Source organism: Equus quagga, chromosome 16 (assembly GCF_021613505.1).
Source record: "Equus quagga isolate Etosha38 chromosome 16, UCLA_HA_Equagga_1.0, whole genome shotgun sequence".
Taxonomy (NCBI): Eukaryota; Metazoa; Chordata; class Mammalia; order Perissodactyla; family Equidae; genus Equus; species Equus quagga.
Window position 1 is genome coordinate 3,319,587 of NC_060282.1, and position 20,087 is coordinate 3,339,673.

The following is a 20,087-nucleotide window of genomic DNA, read 5'->3' on the forward strand; positions in this document are numbered from 1 at the left end:
GCATGAGAAGCCGCTGTGTCCCGGGTAGGCGTCAGGAAGCGTGTGCGACGCCCCGCGTGCAGTTGCTTCTTCCCTGCTTCTTGGGTCTTTTGGACCCTCCTCGTGGGCTTTCTGCCACGCGTCCTGTTTCTGCACCTCCGTCGTGTCTTTTGGGTCCTTGCTTTCGGGGGCAGTATTTTCCTAACTGGGGTGCACACGTCCTCGGAAACAACTTAAAACGGACGCGGATGTGCCTTGATGAGAATGCAGGCCTCGTGGGTTGCACAGATACGTCTGTTGGAGGTACTCTGCTTTGATGGGATCTATACATTGGGAGTGTGCTTCCTGCGGAAAACTGGGCCGAGCACAAGGCCTGTCCCCCTGGGGTCGGGATTCGGTGATAGTTTAATGAAGGTTGAGCAGATGTCATGTGTAGCTGGTAAGAAAGTGGGGAGCTGCCTATATTCCAGACTAGGCAGGGGCCAGCGTGAGGTCGTGGACTCTGAGCTCGGAATATTAGGTGAGTGGAAACTTTTGAGGGGCCGTGACCCCAGGAAGGCCTGGGGAGGTGTTGAGTGTGTTGTTCCTGTGCCCTCCCTCAGGGAAGCTGTCTGGCCGAGGACCACATGATGAGGGCAGGATCTGATGTTTCCTTGGCTCTCGGTGGGCCGTTGGAAGTGGTGAGGTGGAGGGAGGCCGTAGAGGGAGCCAGCCTGGTGTTGGGGAGAAGCAGCCCATTTTGGAGCTGGGCACACCTGAGCCCGCTTTTAGCCGTGGTTCTGGTTCTGCGCTGGCCTTTGCAGGACTCCATTCTCTGGAGTCACCTTGCTGGGCTGCCGGGGCGGGGGCGCCGTGGACGCCTGAGGGAGACACAGCTAAGCGGGTGGTTGTGTTCTCCCATGGTGAGGCCCTGGTGGAGACCGCACCTGGGGCTGCAGCACCCGGAGGACCCACCCGAGGGAGCAAGAAGCTGCCTGCGTCTCGGCCCTCTTTACGGGGCGTCCACAGACACAGGCCGAGTAGTATTGGATTAGGTTTTTATCCCCCGGGAGAGTTCTGCTGTAACCACATAAACCAAATAGAGTTACTGTGGGCCACTGGCCAAATGGGAAATATTTTGGATCTGGTGACCTTTTTCTTTGGGTTGCTATTCACTGTAGAAGGTTTTGACCCGTATTCCATTTCAGAATAGGAAGAACAGCTTATTTTTCAGATGGCAAATAAGGAAAAGAATGAAAGTATCTCGGAGTCTCTGTTTCCAGAGTCTCCCCCGGGAGGAACATTTTTATAGATACCAGACGTCCTTGCCAGCACCAGCCAACTCTCCATCCTGACATGGTGGGGGTGGGACGCGAGCCGGTCTCTCCTCGCTCGCACCGGCCAGCGCCTGTGGAGGCAGGGCCCTTCTGCCACTTCTACAGTAGGCACCTGCCCCTCTGGTCCTGAGGCCGCCCTCCTTCCTCATCGAGGCCCCAGACCTGCCCACCCAGCTTCCCCTGTGACTGCGAGCTCCCCTCTTGGGCTCTTCCTTCTTAGATCATGAGCCTCAGCATTTTCCCGAGTGAGTTGCAGAAGGTCACTGTCACTGCTGAATTTCAGGGTGAAGCACAGTACTGCGACACGTAGTTAGAAGCCAGTGAAGAAAACGTTTCCTCAGCCGTTGTTAAAGCAGGTCTGTCCTCTAAGATCGGCATGAGGACGTCCCGTGTCGGATGTGTTCCGTCTTGTGACGTGCCCTGTGCTCTGAGGAGCATCTTGTGATTTGCCCGGCAGAGACTGCAGGGCTGAGAGCCGCACTTGCAGGCGTGGGCTTTGCTTTACCGATGACACGCTTTGTGGCACTTGGAGCTGTCACTTTCCAGCATCTCCCGTGCTCCATCGTGCCTCTGCTGGTTGTGTCATTGCTCTGCCATCAGGTCTGTAGATGGGAGTACAAACAGGACCTGGCCGGCATCCACGTTGCCACCTGTCTTCTGTGCCTTTGAGCCTCAGAGCAGTCGCCACAGGAAAATCCCTGAAGCTTTGCGTTCAGGTGGCCAAAAGCTGACTAAGCGCAGCCCCTTGGGTGCTCTTTGTCTGGCGGGCCCCGTGGGACCACCTAAAAGTGTAGGCAGAGTTGGAGCTGATGTCGATGCCTGGAATTTCTGGAGAAGCTGAGACATTGCAGGCTGCGGTGTCAAGAGCTTCCTCATTTGTCTTTCATTCTGCCTTCCTCTTCCGCCTGTCCCAGGGCACTGGACTGGAAGCTGTAGGGAGGCCCAGAACTTTCAGGCTGGGAGAAAATCTTCCCGTGACCCTAGACATGGACCCGCTTGGAGGCAGACCAGCTCCACGGAGAGAGGTGCTGAGTGCCCCCAGCTTCTCCAGTGCAGAGACTCTGGGCATCCTTGGGGCATCGTGGGCTCGGCTTTCCCCTTGACAGGGTCTGCGTAAGCTCAGGCTGTGGGGTGAGGTTGTGGGGTAGGAATTAACGTGGCTTATGACAAGTTTTGGATACAGCAAACCACGAAATAGCAGACACTCCAGGCGTGGTTCGGGTGACTTATTGATGCTTCCCTGTATGTCCTGCAGCCTTGGCCGCAAACACCTGCTGGCCACTGGCCCTGGGCCTCTGGTGGAGGCGGTCTGGCAGATGTGCTCAGTCTCCCTGTGCCGGGACCCACTCTGCTGGACTGGGCGTGAGGCCAAACTAGAATCCCGCAGACCCTGTTCTGCCCCTCTCATTCTGCTCCCGTCCATCTCGTCCCACTCCCAGGGGCCCAGATGAGAAGTAACTTTGGAGCTTTAGGAGGAAGGGAGACTAGCTCAGGACCCCAGACCTGGGGACACTTATCCCAGCACCAAGGGAACACAGCAGGCTCGTACGATATTGTCCCAAGTCTCAGAGGCATTGCTGCCTCCATGGGGAAGTTGGCTGACTTCTTGGAAGTCGTCTGTGGTTTGTAGCCACCGCTGTGGACAATGACTGGTACGAATTTGTCATTTTGGAGGGGCAAGGAAGGCGAGAGCAGAGGGAACCACAAAGGGAACGTACGAGGGGTGGGGTGGCAGGAGGGGCTGAGCTGAGCACAGTGTGTCCTGTGTGCCCCTCGTGTCCCAGCCAGGCCTCGTGCTGGGGCAGAGCAGCAAGGGGCCTCGAAAGTCAGTCGGAGAGAGGAGTGAGGGGTGGAGCTAGTTCAGGCAGTGCTGCCAGTGGGGCAGGGCTCCCGGGGGAGGCGGGGAGTAGGGAGGGACCCACAGGCCAAAGGGAACTGAGCCAGTGGTCAGAGGGGTGCGCCAGGTGGCACACTGGTAAATTCTTCTCAAGACTGGCGAGCACGTGGGGGCTTCCTTTAGACCCGTTCAGAACAGCCAGCCAGTTTTCAGGAATGTTGAGGAAGCCCCAGCAAGGGGGCCCCTGGGAAGGCAGGAGGAGCTGGTATTAGGGTCGGCTGAGTTCCGTGTGGCTGTCGTCGTTGCTGGGAGCCCTGGCCTCCTGGGCTGTTTCCTCCCTGACGTCCGGGTGGTCAGGACACGGCTGAGCTCTGCCTCGGCTCACTGGTCTTTGACCCGGGGCCTGGCACCGTGAGCTGCTTGCCCCTTTCCAGAGGAGTTTCCTGTTGGCTCTTACCTTTGCTTCAGGCTCCGGGAAGCCCAATGGCTGACCCAGCTTGAGCCCGAGCTCCTGCCCCTCCGTTTGCCCCCATCACCCTCTGTCACTGCACAAGTCCTGGACGGCACCTGTTCCTGCCCCCGGCCTGTGCTGTCCACTTGTGGGTGTCTTCACGAAGGGTCGGGGCGGGTCCTGCCGTCCCTGTCGTGGGCAAGAGCCTGGCACAGACACTGTCCACAGTGAAGCGAGCCAGCCGTCCTGCTCACAGTCAAGTCCCAGACCTCTACTCTGTGCCCTGCAGAGTGCCTGTGCGTCAGAGTGCAGCCGCCACCTTAGGCCTTAGTTGCCATGGCCTGCCTGCCTCCCTCCTCCCCCGACACCCCAGCCCCGGGCAACTCTCTGGCTTGGGGACTCTCTTGGGCGGCTCTCCCCAGCCATTCGTTTAGGCAGGAGGCTTTCCTCTCCCTTCACCCCCACTCGTAGGTGCCTCCATGGCAGGGGCCTTGTCCTAGACCACAAGGGGGGTCAGTGTCTGAGTTGCCCGCCCCCTCCACGGCGGTGGGGGAGGTAGCCCTGCTCTCTGCCACCTGTCCTGCCCGTCGGCACTCCTGTTTACCCAGCTGACACCCATCCTGGCTGGTCAGTGCTCCTGGTGGCGGGGAATGCCCTGTGTGGGACGACACAGAGATCCCTGGCGTGTAGGTCAGCGTGCTCTGGACCTTCGCCTACAGTGAAGCAGCAGGCCACACTTAGCTTCTGGGGACTGTGTAGAAACAACCTGAATTTTTGCTTTTCCAACAAAATGTATCCCTTTTAGTGACAACTCTGGGTAAAAATTTTCATAAAACCAGTGATATCGTCATTATTAGATGACTCTTTCATTCTTCTGGGCCATCAAACAAAAATTAGACCATGTTGAGTAACTTGAATTCTGTTAGCTTGTTCTCTGCTCTTCCTTGTTATTTGTGTCTGTTGGAGCTGGGTACCTGGAGGCCGCATGCTCCCTGATGGAGTCGGACAAAGGATTTGATTCTCCTGGGGAATCTCAACACCAACCTCTGAATGTTCTCAGAGGTGGCTGCCGTTCTGCTCCACGGGTTTAGGACTGTGACAGCAGTGGCTCCCTTGATTGAGAGGCTGCTGCGTGCAGGTACCGTGTAATCATCCGCATTATTTAATCCTCGGAACGGAGTGTAGGCGTTGTTCCCATTTACAGATGGGGACCTGAGGGCTGGGTGTCCGAGTCACAGCTCTTGTGAGAGGCTGTGTTGGTGACTCACTTGGCGGTCCATTTCTCTGTGGCGCTTTCGACTGTCACTTGTTTTAGGTGCATTACCAGTGAGCTCAGGGCACACTGGAGAATGATCCCACACCACTGTGGTTTAGGAGGAGTGCAATGAGGGGATTGGAGCGTGGCGTCGGAAGAACAAGGCTGTACGAGTCGGGGTCCTCGGCTTGGCCTTGCGGGACTCCGGCTGACCCTTTCTGAGCCTGACTTCCCCACCTGTGACGCCCATGACTCTGCTCCCTTCACCCCTGGTTCAGGACAGCCTGCTCGTGGTGGTCTCGCCAGCTGGCCACTTGTTGGGGAAGGTTTTTCAGTCACCTGTGCTACAGCTGGCTTTGTTCCGAGTTTGCTTCCAAGCTGTTGTGTTCACCGGAAAAAGATCCCCTCAGGTGCAGTCAAGGGTAGATCACATCTGGAGTCAGGGCTTTGCAGCGTGTCGCCCAGCCTGGCCGCTGGGGTGGCTGTACTGGCAGGGTCCCTGTGGCGTGGACGGTTGGCCCCCTCTCCCCTCGCTGTTCTGCATTTGGTCACCCAGGCTACTTAACCATCTTTCAAAAAATTAAGTTTAAATCAAATTTAAGCGTAATGCTCCTTGTTCTCTTTCATCCCAGTGATTATCTTAGAGTCTCTCCTTTTCATTCACTCCATTTTCCAGTTTTCGCTGTTTGCCAGGGTGGTTTATTTTCTGAGCGCCTGGCGCTATGCCCCCATCAGGAGATGCAGCTGCGGCCCTGTGCTCCCGTGCTGGGTGGCTGAGGGCGTGGGGGGCAGCTCAGGCCCACGGCCTGGGAGTGAGTCCTGCCTCCCGGCCTGGCAGGGTCACAGGGAGCACCACAGTCCCCCAGCCTGCTGCCCTCTGGCTGCTGCCGCTCCTGTGTTTTTTTCTTTAAAACTGCTTCTTTGGCAGCTTTCGCTTCTCATGTAGGCAAGTCCCAAGCTAATATTTATCCTGCAAAGTATCTTAAAAATGTGGAGGGCCGAGTATTTGCAGAGAACTTTATCAATCTTTGAAAGAGAGTCATTGTTACATTGATAAACTGAGGCACTGTTTACAATAGCCAGATTGTGTTTGAACTTGCAACCTTCAATTCAACAGTTAGTTTTTGTTAACAGATGGAATTGTTTTGGCTGTTCTCGTAAAGAGGTCTTTATCCATGTGGTTTTTGTTTGTTGCTGGCAAGAGCTTGGCATGTGCTGGGGGAGGGGCGACCTGGCCTTCGGAGCTTTTTCTGTGATGCATTCAGGTGTTACTCATTTTATGATTGGCAGGCTTTTCAGGAATGTGGACTTCGGTACTTGGAGCCTTAACTTTTTGTGAATTGTCCCTTTAAAACTGGGGGTACCTCCTTCCAGAGGGAAAACTGGCCTCACCGGGAAAGAAAAAGTGATAGAAGTAACAAGAATGTGGGGTAGATGGTATTATTTATGTGTGGTCAGGACATTTCATGTCTAAAGGAAAGCACGCTGATAGTGAACTTATTCCTTAAGAACAAGTCAAATCGAGATCTCTCCTGATGGCGTTACTTTTCAGTGAAAGGGGCCACTTGCCCCGTCTTCTTCGGAACTGTGTCCTGTGCCTGGCAGCCCTCCCTGCTCTGCGTAGGCAGATTGGAGTGTGAAAATGCCTCCTGTGGGGACAGAGCCAGGGGCCGGGCCCTGGCAATTGCTCCTCGGTTCATTAGCCCCTACCCAGTGCCAGGCACGTCACCAAACAAGTGGTGGGGGCGGGCGTGGGCAGGAGGAGGTGAGAGTGGTGCCAGCAAAGTCTGGATATGGGTATGAAAAAACAAAATCCACCCAAGTGAATGTGGAGTCCTAATTGGCTCTATGAGGCGTCTGGTGGATGGGGCGGCAGCCCATCCAGCAGAGAGAAGGATGCTCCAAGGACCTGTCCCAAGTGGAAGGTTCTCGGAGGCTGCGGGAGGGCAGGGGGTTCCCAGCAAAGAAAAGGAAGGAGTGTTCCAGGCCGGCTTCTCTCGGGGGAGGGAGGGCAGGGGCGTCCTCACCTCAGCCGAGCTGATTGGGACGTTTCAGGCTGCTGTGAAGGCCCCGCTCCCGGGATCGGCTGGGACCGCAGTTAAGTGTTGGTTTGCTGTCACGGGGCAAATGACTCTATCTTGGGCCTCTTTCTTTTTTAACATGGGGTCCTGTGGAATGTGTGCAGGGACAGTCACAGTGGTTCGAGTGTGGCCAGTGTGGGGGCCTGGCGAGAACTGGAGAGGGAGGTCTGGAAACAGTTGAACTTGCAGGGGCCGGAGGAACCCAGGTGAGAGTGTAAGGTGGGTCGGGCTCTGGTGCCTGGCTTTGGCGGGGCAAGCCGGGCTGCCCTGGAGGCTGGAGGCCGGGAAGTGTGCACTCATCAAGCAGGTCAGAGTGGCCCCCACCTGGGCACGGGCACCCGGCAGGGCCTGGGCCAGCTCTCAGTGCCTGTGCAGTCGTGTCTGTGCCCTGTTGGGACCTTAGTCATGGGCCGGGCACTTCCTCCTGGGCCAGCTGACTCATTCTGTCCTGCTGTCTTGCTGTTCCTCCTCTGTTGCTGTCTCTCACTCTTGTCTCTGTCTGTCTGTGTCTCTTCTTCCCTCCCTCCGACTCACACCCTGAGCTGCGCTCGGAGCTGCTGGTGCTGGCAGCGGAGCTGGGCAGTGTGTGTCCAGTGTCTTCCTGCTGTCTCCATGCCGCCACATAGGTTTTGTCCCTGTCCGTTCCCCAGTGTCCTAGTGGGTTTCAAAATCCGTGTTTAAAGGTTGGTGGTTGCCGCGTTGTTTTGGGGATGCAGTGAATTTTTACAAGGCGGACAAACCACTTTCTCACTAAATGTCTTTCTGGGTCATTTTCTAGATATGTCTCTCATATTTGTTTAGTTGTTGTTATGGTAAAATATGCCTAAGATAAAATTTAGCATTTTAACTGTTTTAAGGGTACAGTTCAGTGGCATTAAGTAATGCCACTGCCAAGAAATCATCTTGAGCAGCCATCACCACCATCCATCTCCGGAACTTTTTCATCTTCCCACACAGAAACTCTGTCCCCCTTAGACTTATTTTTCCTGCATCTGAAAATCCATCATAACCAGCAGGGTCCCGTCATGAGGGCTGTGTGCTCAGGTATTGGATGTCTGTTGCCAGGATGCTGAAAGCACCTGCTGTCTGGTATCAGGACTGTCCCCTGTGCCGGGGCGACCTGAGGGAGATGCAGAGGTGTACAGGTACGCAGCCTAACTGATTCTTGGATGGGAAGGGCAGCATCTGAAGGCATTGACTTTAAAATGAATTACCATTTATTTCCAGTAGGGGTAAAATCTAACCTATTTTAATCCCATTCATTTTAGCACGTGTGACGTCTGTCTGTGGTAGCACATTCAGGTCCTGCTGTCATGTTGAGTTTACATAAAGTAAGTAGAGTGTGTTTATGTATTTGAGGACTCCATTGTACCCAGAAGAGCTTGATTTCAATTATTTTCTTAGGCTTTAAGGACCCTTATGCTTCAGTTTCATGAAGCCTTGTGCAGCTCAGTGGCAAGGTATTAGTCTTCAGGGAAAATCAGTGGTCAGTCTTTGTCTTTATGGTCTTCCCTGCGGCCTCCTGATCCTATTGACCTCCCAGTTGTTATGTGGCTTGTGTCAGCATTAGGCGTCCAGATGAGGCGAGCTGGATGGGGCTTGCTAGTCTCCTAGAATGGTGAAGGGAGAGGTTGTGGCCACATTTGGTTGGCCGTGTGGATTTGCACTGACGGTGAGGGGTCGCATTTTGTGGGAGGTGGTGATGTACGTCTCACCCTTGTGTTAGGCATGCTTAGGACGGTCCAGCCCCTCCACCAGCACTCACCTGGATTGCAGGTGCCTAGGAATTCTGGTCCTCCTTTCTGGCTCAGGCTCTCTTTCCCGTTGCTGTGTTCTGTGTTCTCGGCACTGGCTGGAGGCAGCATTCTTCTGCTGGCTCCCAGACAGTAATCCAATCCTGGAGGGCAGTGCTTAGGCTGGGCGACGTCAGCACCCACGGATTAATGAGTTGGAAAGGTGCCTGTTGGTGTTTTCAGCCAAGAAACCCAAATGAGGCCTTTGGCCTTGAGAGTCCAGCGCTGTCCGGGCTGGAGGCAAGGAAGGGTGTGCTGGCCGTCACCCGGACGAGAAGTAGGGTTTGTTTATCCCACGGGGCTGGTTTCAGCCCTGGGTGCAGGGCTCCTCTGTCCTATCTCTCTTGGCCGGAAGAGAAGAGAAGAGAAGAGAAGAGAGTGGTCGGCTGCTCTTTCTCCTTCGTGGGCACGTGCGTGGTGGTCGAGGCTGACCGTAGGTACCCCTGAGTGCAGTGTGTCATGGGAGAATCCTAGATGAACAAAGCAAGTGATGGTGTCGCTAGGGGTGGGTGCTTTACTTCAGTGCAGTGGGGAGAAGGTTAAACAAAGGTGAGCGAAATCTGAGCTCCCGGAGGGGTGAGGGGTACTGTGGAGTGAGAAGGCCTGTCGTTGTGATTGGAAGCTGGAGTGGAGGCCCAGCAGAGTGCCACGCTGGGGATGCAGTAGGGATGAATAGCTTGCGTGGACCAGAACCCTTGGGCGGGATCTGCCGCTTTCCTGGGTAAGCTTCTAGGACAGTCTGCCACTTTAATGCTGGTGTCGGATCAGGAAGGCTTCTGAGATGATTCTTGGTAATCACTTCTGAGTTTGAGCCAGCTAAGTGGACCTGCCAGGGGCTCAGTGAGTCCACAGGCCGCTTGTCAGGCCTCTCGCCGCCTCTGTCCCCCCACTACCCCTCTTAGGGGCTGCTTGGCATCACAGGCCTCTGTTGGCACCGTCTAGGCCCTTTGAGATTCAGCTTTGTCATCGTAAAACACTCCAGAATGTCGTACCACAGATCACGAGCTTAAGTGATGTTTGGGTAGAGCAACTAGAAAATCTATCGTTAAAGGAATTTGCTGGGGTTTTTTTCGTTAAAATAAATTTTGGGTCATATAGGGGCTGGCACTGTGACCAAGTGGTTAAGTTTGCACGCTCCGCTGCAGGCGGCCCAGTGTTTTGTTGGTTCGAATCCTGGGCGCGGCCATGGCACTGCTCATCAAACCATGCTGAGGCAGCGTCCCACATGCCACAACTAGAAGGACCCACAACAAAGAATATACAACTATGTACTGGGGGGCTTTGGGGAGAAAAAGGAAAAAAAAATTTTAGATCGTATAGAAGCAGAAAGAATATAATTACAAGTCGCTCAGAGATAACACCTTTTTCCCTGCATCTGTACCTTTTTAAAAAATGTGATGTGAGCATGATGTGTACTTGATTTATAATCTGCTTTTCTTAATATCAGGTATATGTCCGTGTAACAGGTGATCGCCAGCAGGATGTTGTGTGTGGACATGCTGTCCTTTATTTAGCCGATCTTTTGGGGACACTGCAGGTGTCTTAGTGCTGTAGTGAGCATCCTGCGTCTCTGTTTTCCTACAATGAGTTCCAAAGCCTGGGACTGCAGGGTCAAAGGGTATGCACGTTTTAGGGTTTCTGATGCGTCTGGAGAGGACTCCAGTTCCTGATTCATGTTTGAGGCCCCAGCGTGTCAACGTGAAGCCCGTAGGTGCTAGTGAGGCCTACACTGAGCGTGTGAGCTGTCAGCCAGCCATCCCACAGCAGTGCTGCTCCTGCATAGCTGACCTTTCCAGGTGGCAGAGGATTAGTCATTTGGGTACCAACGTGAGTTTCTTCATCACAGAAAATCGGGAGACCTCCAGGTTAAGGGGTCACTAATCTGTTGAAGTAGAAGAGAGAGTCTCTGGGTTTATGGTGGATTTGCTCCACTAAGGAACCTCGAGCAGACTCTCTGTCTCCCCCTACCTGCCCCCAGAGTTGTCCTCTGGGCTTCCAGCCATTTCTCCAAGAGGAAGTAGCTGCCCTGCCCTCTCTCCTCTGCCCCCTGCCTCCAGCGGGTCTCCCAACTGGGAACCGAGGAGGAACGCGGGGGCTCCCCCATGAGGCTGTCTCGGGACCCCCTTTTCCCTGTGGCGAAACCTACTGTAAGGGACGTGAGGGCTCCGTGAGACAGAGGAGGGGACTTCACGAGGCCACGTTTCTGGTGCTCAGCAGTGCCACGTCTGGTAACAGGTGCAGCCGTGGCGCGTCCCGGCCCTGGGTCGCTGACCCTTAGCCTGGGCGTCAGGGTGTGAGGAGGGCGAGTGGAGAGCGCTGGGTTTCGTTGTCGTCATTGTCCTGATGGTCGTAGAAGTAAGAATACATTTAACCAAAGCCATATTTTCGTTCACCAAAACTTTACCTTTTTAAACAATCTAGTTTTCATTTTAACATCTCTCAAATAGGTTTCTTCTCCCCTCTAAACACAGTGATGTTTTGTGTTTACGTGACACATGGACCAAAATTCAAATAATTCTGTGTTGTTAGTCTGGTTGTGTCCAGTTTTGCTTTTCTTTCCACTGCATCCTTTTCTGCCTCAGGATAAATTCAGAATCTGGAAGCTGCTGCGATTGGATTTCACATCTAAGTACTGTCCACAGCTTTCCTTCTATCTTGGTGGTCTTCAGTGCTGTTCCTTGATTACTCCCGGTCTGCGAGGTCAGTTCTTGATTCGCGTCTGTAATGTGAGGAATTTTCCTTTTATTTCTTAATACTGTTGGGTTGTAATGAGCGTCCTCAGGCAGCTTGTGACCTCCTCTCTCGTCCTGCCTATCTGGGTGGCAGAGACTGAGGTGTTGGGATGTGGCCTTGCTCCTGGATGGAGAAATGAGAAGTTCGAGAAGTGCTGTTGGCAGTGCTTGCCCGGTTGGCGTTTTTGTTGGTCCTGGAGCTTGGTTCTCCTGGGCTAGCTGGGATTCTGGAGCTGCTGTTTCCATGGCAGCCAGAGCTTCATTCTGACTCGAGTGGCTTAAACTAGCAGATCGATGCGAGGAACATTAAGAAGCGGGGGGAAAGCCCTCGCTGCTTTTTAATTAAAAAGAAAACCCTGCTACTCAGCTGATTGTGCAGATCAAGGGCAACTATATAAAGGTCAGGGATAAAAAGTTTTAGATGAGCACGTTTTTCTGTATTTTAGTGAAAGGTGAACGTTACAGAGAATCCTGCGTCTGTTCTTTTAGGGGCGGTTTGTCCTCATTTCAGCATGATTTCTTCCTACGTGAGTCTGTGTCCCCTGCTTTCTGAGTGTGAGTGCTTCGTCATGTTCTCCTTCCCGTTTAGGTAACTTTGTTTTAGAAGAGGAAGGCAGATTCTGTTTACAAGGTGCTTGATTTCAACCCTGATGCCGGGCCGCCTAAATTTTAGGAAGTGAAATAAGAACTTGGGTTTGATCAATATTAAAAATATTGACTTGTCATGAAAAGCATCACTAGAGTTTGCCGCTTTAACTTACACGTACCCTTCTACTTATGTTAATGTGGCGTTGTGCTTTTAGCTGTCTGGAGCCACGGCGCCCTGCCGAGGAGGGCAGGGGTGGGTGGAGTTGAATCTGCTGGAGTGTGCTGCCGCCTGCGCCATGTCCGCCAGTGGACCGCGGGCTCGCGCATGGCCAGCATCAGAGCTGACCCAGGCGCTGCCCAGCAGTTGTTAGGGGGTTGCGGCAGTGTCTGGTGGAGAGAAGCTGAGCTTTCCAACCCTGGCTGCTGGATGGGGCTCGGGAATGGGGTTAACCTGGTGTTAGTTCGCCAAACAGCCCTCTGAGGCAGGGCTGCGTCCACTGTCCCACTGAATGGTGCCTTTCTAAGAGATGTGGTCCTCGGGTATCCAGGCAGGTCTGCGACCACAAGGAACCTGTAGCCGTGCCCTGTCCTGATGGCCCTAGGAATTCCTGGTAAGATCCTGTGGCTCTGTTGGCAATTCTGATGTTTTCCTTTGCCGATGGAAAAGTAGCTTCTGGAACTGGGTGTGCTAGCAAAGAAAACCCAGGACCCTGCAAGCAGGGAGCGTTAGTATCTGCATGCCAGCCTTTCTAGCAGCATCTTGCGCTTGGCCTGTTGCTTCAGTGACTAGAAGATCGCTGTCCTCCGAGGCCTTTGGGCGCCTTTCCAGGAGGGCTCTGCTCCCTGTGCATTTCCCTGCCGTACATAGTGGCAAGGCAGTGGGAACAGGAGCTGGTCTGCTTGCTTTCTTGGGGGACCAGGAAGCCCCTGGGCTGGGGGGAAGGCCTTGTAGTGTCAGTAATTTACCACCGAGAAAGCAGGCCCAGTGAGGCCTCCCAGCTGGTCTGGGACCAGTCCACTAAGACTGCGCTGGCATCAGACATGGAGCACCGAGATGCACGGCAGGCAGGAGGGGGGTGATGTGGAGGACGCCGCCGGTAGAAGGTGACCGCACCGTGTTTTGTGCTCCGAGAGCCGAGCACACCCTGCGAGTCGCTGGACTCATGGTTTCATTGAAGTCTCGTGATTCCGGAGAAATTCCATGTAGGGGCGAAGTTGTGAGCGGCTGTGATTCAGCTGGAGGGTGTGGCGACTTTTTGAAAAATGGTTCTTAAAGTAGTGTGTGTATTTTAAAGTTTACTTAAATTGCAGCATGCCAGTTTTAAGGCATTAAAAAAACGTCTCTCCTGTTTATTAGCATTGACACACTAGTTTCTGCTTCCTATTCAGAAGAGAAAGGATTTTCTTTGAGCTCTATGATTATCTTGCTCTCCTCTTTAGAAGGGAGCGGTTTCTAAAAAGCGGTTTTCTTTTTTTAATGGAGTAATTGTGGGTTGGCCTGGCCCTCTGCCTCTGGCGCTTGTGAATTTGTTTCTTTCGAAGCCCCTGGGCGCCTGCCCTGCCTAGCTACTGGACCCAGCAGCGCTCGGAGCCCTTCCTGCAGTCGGGCGCGTGCGGTCAGCCAGGGCCAGAGTGGGTGGGCCACTGTGTGCCGGGGGGGCGGGCCAGGCCCACTCGCCTCCTGTGGGAAGCGCCTCCTCCCTTCCCTGGGATGTCTGGGTGTGAAAAAGGTGGAGATGCTTCTGTTGGGTGCCCCCAGGTCTGCTGGGGCCTGAAGGAAAAGCGGAGGAGCCGGGCCGCCTCAGAGGAGCAGTCCTCCCTTCCTGCGGAGCGTGAGGGGCCACGTCCCCACCTCTGCAGCTCACGGTGGGTGTGGGCGCGTGACGGCGAGCAGTCCCGTGCCCCACAGTGAGCAGTGTGACCCGGCCTCCTGTGGGAGTGAGCAGGCCATGCTGGCCCAGGCAGGGGTGCCATCTGGGTGAGACCTGAGTCTGTGAGCTGGTGTGTAAGGGGCTGTCCGGGGGAGGGAGCAGGGCACAGGGGCTGGGCTGTGTAGTGAGCAGAACCAGGAGAAGGAGCGCTGGAGGTTCAGGGGCCGAGGCCGGCGTTCCTGCTTGTTGCTGGGTTACGAATCCATTGAGAAATACTGTAATGAAACTGACTTGTTACGGTGTGGCAATATTTTCATCCCCTTGCTCCCTGGGGCCCCTTTCCAGTTTTCCTTTGATTCAGTCTCCTAATTCTCAGAATATTTTACACACACCAATATGCACTCTCGGTCCTTCTCACTCTCACAAGCACAGACACACACAATCGCAGACACAGGCTCATCCCACCCCACCCCCCCTTCACCGATTCCAGGTTCACAGCAAACTGATCAGAAGTGCAAATAAAAAGGGACATTAGGTCTGACGCATGTCGTGTTTGGTTTCTGAAGGGTCTTTGACTATGTCTTGTGACACAAAATGCCCAGAGGCTGGGTTACTAAAAGATTTAAGTCATCGTTAAGCTTTTGATCATTTGTATCTAGAGTGACAGCATGCTGTCCAAACTGGGACACTGTTGAGAGTGAAAAGGAGGGTCACACTTCAGTTGGGACTGGCCCAGGAAACCAGGACGTGAGGCCGCCGTGGGTGCAGCGTGTCACTCTTAGGTGTGGCGTGGGAGTGCGTTGCAGTGCAGATCCTTGGGCCCTTCCGCAGAGATCTGGTCCAGTGGACTGGGCAGGAGCCCAGGAATGGACGGTCTTAAACGGGCTCCCTGGGCCGTCCTGATTCAACCTGACTCACTGTCTCAGTCCCTGTGGGCTATGTGACAGCACCACAGACTGGGGGCTTGTAAACAAGCAGACACTTGTTTCTCATCGTTGTGGAGGTTGGGAAGTCCAAGATCAAGGGGCCGGCAGTTCACCAGTTTTCTGTCTTAGGGGGCCCACTTCCTGGTTCATAGATGTCTTCTTGCTGTGTCCTCAGTGGTGAAGGTGCCAAGAGAGCTCTGTGGTCTCTTTCATAAGAGCACTAATCGGGCTCATGAGGCTCCGCCCTTATGACCTAATCCCCACCCACAGGCCCCGCCTCCTGATCCATCACTGGGGGGTGGTGTATGATTAGGATTCATCATGTGGATTCTGGGGGACACAGACATTCAGACAGTAGCACACACTCATCCACATGGATGTTGAGGAACCGTGTGTTTTGGGGATACCCCAAAGTCGCATGACTAATTTAAATTTATGTTGTTAATCTTGTGTGTCTTTAGCCCACATGTGCTAGAGGCAGTATGACTACCTCTTAATCTCTTTCTTGTCAGATGTTTTGATTGCGTCTTTTATTTTTTTAATGTAAGGACAAAACACTGGTTTGTTTTTTTTAGTTAATAAACTTTATTTTTTAGAACAGTTTTAAGGTCCACAGCACAATTGAGCATAAGCCACACAGTTCCTGTATAGCCTAGCCTCGTCTTCACACACCCCAGCCTCCCCCATTGTTAACATCTCCCGCCAGAGTGGGACGCTTGTTAGAGTTCCTGAATCTCCATGGACGCATCATAGTCACCCACAGTCCACAGTTTACCCTAGGGTTCACACTTGGTGTTGTGCATTCTCTGGCTTTGGACAAATGTATAATGACATGTATCCGTCATTATAGTATCATACAGAGTAGTTTCATTGCCCTGAAAATCCTCTATGCTTCACCTGTTCATCCCTCCCCCACAAACACCCCCGGCAACCACTCATCTTTTTACCGTCTCCATAGTTTTGCCTTTTGCGGAATGTCATATAGCTGGAATCATACAGTATGTAGCCTTTTCAGATTGACTTCCTTCACTAGTAATATGCATTTAAGGTTCCTCCATGTCTTTTCATGGCTTGACACCTCATTTCTCTTGTACACTGAATAATATTCCATTGGCTGGATGTACGACAGTTTATCCATTCATCTACTAAAGGACGTCTTGGTTGCTTCTGAGTTTTGGCAGTTGTGAATAAAGCTGCTGTAAACATCTGTGTGCAGGTTTTTGTGTGGATGTAAGTTTCCAGCTCCACTGGGTAAATTCCAAGGAGAGTGATTGCTGGATTGTATGGTAAGACTATGTTTAGTTTTGTAAGAAAACACCAACTTGTCTTCCAAAGTGGCTGCACCGTTCTGCATCCCCGCCGGCAATGGATGAGAGTTCCTGTTGTTCCATGTCCTTGCCAGCATTTCGTGTTGTCAGTGTTCCGGATTTTGGCCATTTTATTAGATGTGTAGTGGTATCTCGTTTTAATTGGCATTTCCCTGATGACATATGATGTGGAGCATCTTTTCATATGCTTATTTGCCATCTGTTTATCTTCTTTGGTGAGGTGTCTGTTCAGGTTTTTTGCTCATTTTTAATCGAGTTGTTGATTTGCTTATTGTTGAGTTTTTTGTGTATTTTAGATAAAGGTCCTTTATCAGATGTGTCTTGTGCAAATATTTTCTCCTGGTCTGCAGCTTGTCTTCTCATTTTCTTGATGCAACATTAATCTTATGTTGGAAATCAATGGGATTTCTTAAATACTTTTCTGGAAATAACCTTTTAAACAGATTGGCCAGAATGCTTTTTTTCGTTCTTGTCAAGGATACTTTGTACTTGCTTGATTCAATTTTACATCTTTTTATGCTCTTGGTCCAAAAGCTGATCTTCTTTATACTCTGCTGCCGTTTGCCTGGTTCCCCTGGCTTCTGTGTTGTCTGTCAGTCCGTATTCTTTGCCATGGTCGTCTGGAGAGAGAAGAGCGTGCTGATGGTGTGGAGAGGACTGGACTAGTAAATATCAGACAGGGTCCTCTGAGGTTAATAGTTGGCGTTTTAGAAAAATGTTAGTAGTTGTGATGGATTTTTTGAGAGTAGGGGTGCCTGTTTTTAATGGCGGACAAAACAGCTTTTGCCACAAGCTAGCCAGCAGGAAGCGTTTGCTGCACCTCTACAGCGCCCGTAACAGTGTGTGCCTGTGCGCATGGTGCTTGTAGGAGGCTATCAGAGGAGCAGGATGTGTTTAAGTCCCAGGACAGACCTGTGTTAACTCCTCTGTCACCATTTCCCAGGAAGCATTGATCACTGAATTTTGTAATTGTGTTGCTATCGAACATTGTGACTATTATGCAGAATCTCAAACTTGAACCAAAATTTGGGGTCCTTGTCAAAAGTTATTCTGCACTTAACTTTGTGATGACATTAAGTTTACAGCCAGCTTTTCCACATAGCAAATTGTAGGAAGTCACGTGTTTTGGCATCAGTTATCCTGAAATTAGAAACAGGACAATAGAGGAAGTTGTTGATGGGAACAATCGCAGTTTCACTTGTCTGAGTGCATGTGCAAATCATAACCAAGCTGTTGTCCCTGAAGCCTCAGCCGGCACGAGAGCCGGGCCAGGAATGGTCCCAGGGATGGTCCTTCTGTGCTCCGGAAAACCTGTCTGAAAAGTGGTTTCTTTTGGTCTTTGGAATAGAAGATACTGGAATAGGTCACACCTTAAACTTCTCTACACTTTTGGGAGAAGAGACTTGCCTGTGCTTTCTGGAAGGAGTGGTCTGTCTGTCTGAAATTGCTTCAGTGTGTTGCCGTGCTGTGGCCTGGGTATTTTAAATTACGTGCTTCAGAAGAAAACATCTTAATGTTTTTAGATATTATAGTGAATGCGCTCGCATTTATATAAAATAGCTTCCTTAAAGAACACAGTTTGCGTGCCGTAAGGAGATTACTTTGTGGATGTCATTTTATGGGCAGTAGGCCGGGCTTTCTGGTATCGGATGGTTCTCTAGATGTGATGACACACGGCACCCAGGTGCTTGCTAATGGGAGAGCAGCCCGGAGGCTGCCCCGCATGCTCCTGCCTTTTCTCACAGCTTCTTTCCTTTCCTTTCCTGTGAGGCCCTCATGGAATGGGGCCCTAGAAATAGAATAAGTGCAGAGGCTATAAAAAGAAGGATTTCAAACTGTTTCAGAGCCTTTGTGCCCAGGAACTGTGCAGCCATGTGCTGCAGGGGTCCTTTTCCGCGCCCCCGAACAAGCGCTGCTGGGGTTTAGTTAAACTCAGACTGAGAGGGACCCCGAGTTCAGCCTCGAGGAGGTGGCTGCGCAGGTTCCACACAGTGTACCCGTGAGCTTTGGGACGGACTCCTCCATTAAGCTGGTGGGGACTGTGCATATTTTGGTTAGTAGGTTTGTTGTTAATTTGGTTGTAGTCCTCTTTTTGTCCCTTCTGACTCAGACAATTAAGGAATTACATTATCAAATTAAAATATAAAAACCAATAGCCTTAATTAGATGGGAAGGGACACATGGGGACTTTGCAGGGTATTGGAAATGTTCTGCATCTTGATAATAAATTTCTCAAAACTGACTGAATGGTGCATTTTCACTGCTTGTAAATTACACCTGGGGAAATACACCAGCACTTAGTAGCCTTCATGTGTGCAGATCAGCCAGGCAGAAAATAGAAGGGAAGAGAAAATCCCATTTACAGTGGCCACGAAAAAAATAAACTGATTAGGAAAAAACTTAACGAGAAAGTGCAAAGCCTGTCTAAGGAGTCCTTTGAAATTCTCCCAAAAGGCTCAGGGGCCGGCAACTCGGGGGTACTTGGAAGGGTGGAGCAGCTGCCTCCTTCTGACAGGGCAGACAGCAGCCTGAGGGTGGTGCGTCTCCCTAAGCTGATTTATGAAGTTAATGGGATTTCAATATAAATACCAATAAAGATTTTTGTGCTTTTTTTCCCAGAGCTAGGCAAGCTCTTAAAGTTCCTGTGCTCATAAAGTTCTTTCAAATAAACCTGCAGGAGTAAGTAAGAAAATGCTGGGAGAAGCCGCTTGTCGTTGGACGTGGGCAGACGGGCATGCTCGTAGAACAGAATAGGAAACTGAGAAATAAACCCAAGCACAGCTGGAAATTTGATATATGGTACGGGAAAAATCTCAAAGTGCTGGGAATGGACTTATAAATAAATCCTATTGAGAAGCTGGATGGCCGTTGGGAAGAGGAAGAGTGGCTCCTAACCTCACACTATATGGGGAATATGGGAGCTGATGGCCTTCTTGAACATTCTACGGCCTGACCCAGAGTCACATCAGAATGTGCCGGGGCGTTTCCCACATGCTGTGGGCCCGGGAACCCACCCTTCAGCTGTGGCTCTTCAGCGGAAATGCTCGCATTGGCTCTTCAGCATGAACCCTTAGACCTCTGGCTCTCATTCGGGGTGGCCAGTGCCCAGGCTGGATCACTGTGGTCCTCTCTGTTCTCTCCCCTCCCAGCCCCATGGTTTAGATATTTAGGCACCCATTCACTCCTTGACAAAGGTGTTATGACCCTTATTTCTAAGGTATGATGCTTAAACTTTATTTTTAAACGGTTTTGTGGTATCCCCTAAAATGCTTATAAAATCCCCAGGGCTTTGCAGAATTAGCAGCGTCTGCAGACAGAGGCTGTGCCAGGTGAGCTCCTGCTGATGAGCAGTTGTCTTCACGGTGCCTGACTTTAAACTGGGTTAGTCACATCAATGTGTATCTTTGAAGAAATCCAGCGCTCACTAACGTGAGTTGATTTTTTGTTAGTCAGTTGAGCCTTACTTAAAATTACTGTTTGGAAAGGTGCCTCAACGCTTTTGAAAAGCTCAGCTTGCCCTTGGGGATTTTGGTAGCTGGTGTGGGTGTCACCAGCGTAGCTTGAGACTGCTCCGTGGCTCAGTTCGTAGAGCTGTGAGACGCTGGGTAGACTTCTGCGCTGACTGGCTGCTGCTTGAGACCCAGATGAACCTAAGATGCTAACGGTGACAGTGAAGTTCCCCGTGTAAGACCTGTTCATGGCACCACTGTGTTTGCGCTGTTGAGGAAGGGGAGCCCGCGCGCTAATGCCTAGACTATGCTTGAGTAACAGGTGAACCGCACGCTATGCTCCCACCGTTTCATGAGCGTGCTGTGAGGCTAGACCCTGGCAGCCGGCCACCCAAGGGCCTGGGTGGTGGGCGTGGGGGTGGCTTTCCAGTGCAGACAGTCCCGAGGACGCGCTGGTTGGCTGGTTATCATCATTCATTCA

At 52.0% G+C, this 20,087-nt stretch overlaps 1 protein-coding gene across 4 annotated transcripts in view; it reads left to right on the forward strand.

Annotated features, from left to right (window-relative positions):
- Positions 1-20,087, forward strand: part of SLC45A4 (solute carrier family 45 member 4) — an 89,386-nt gene that overhangs the window by 19,340 nt on the left and 49,959 nt on the right. Inside the window, exon 1 of one of the 4 annotated variants that reach the window (XM_046642364.1) lies at positions 9,054-9,145. The exons of the other annotated variants lie outside the window; for them this stretch is intronic. The gene's annotated coding sequence lies outside the window, so the exon portion shown is untranslated. Of the gene's footprint in view, positions 1-9,053; positions 9,146-20,087 lie in introns of those variants that run through there. 4 annotated transcript variants of the gene reach the window in all.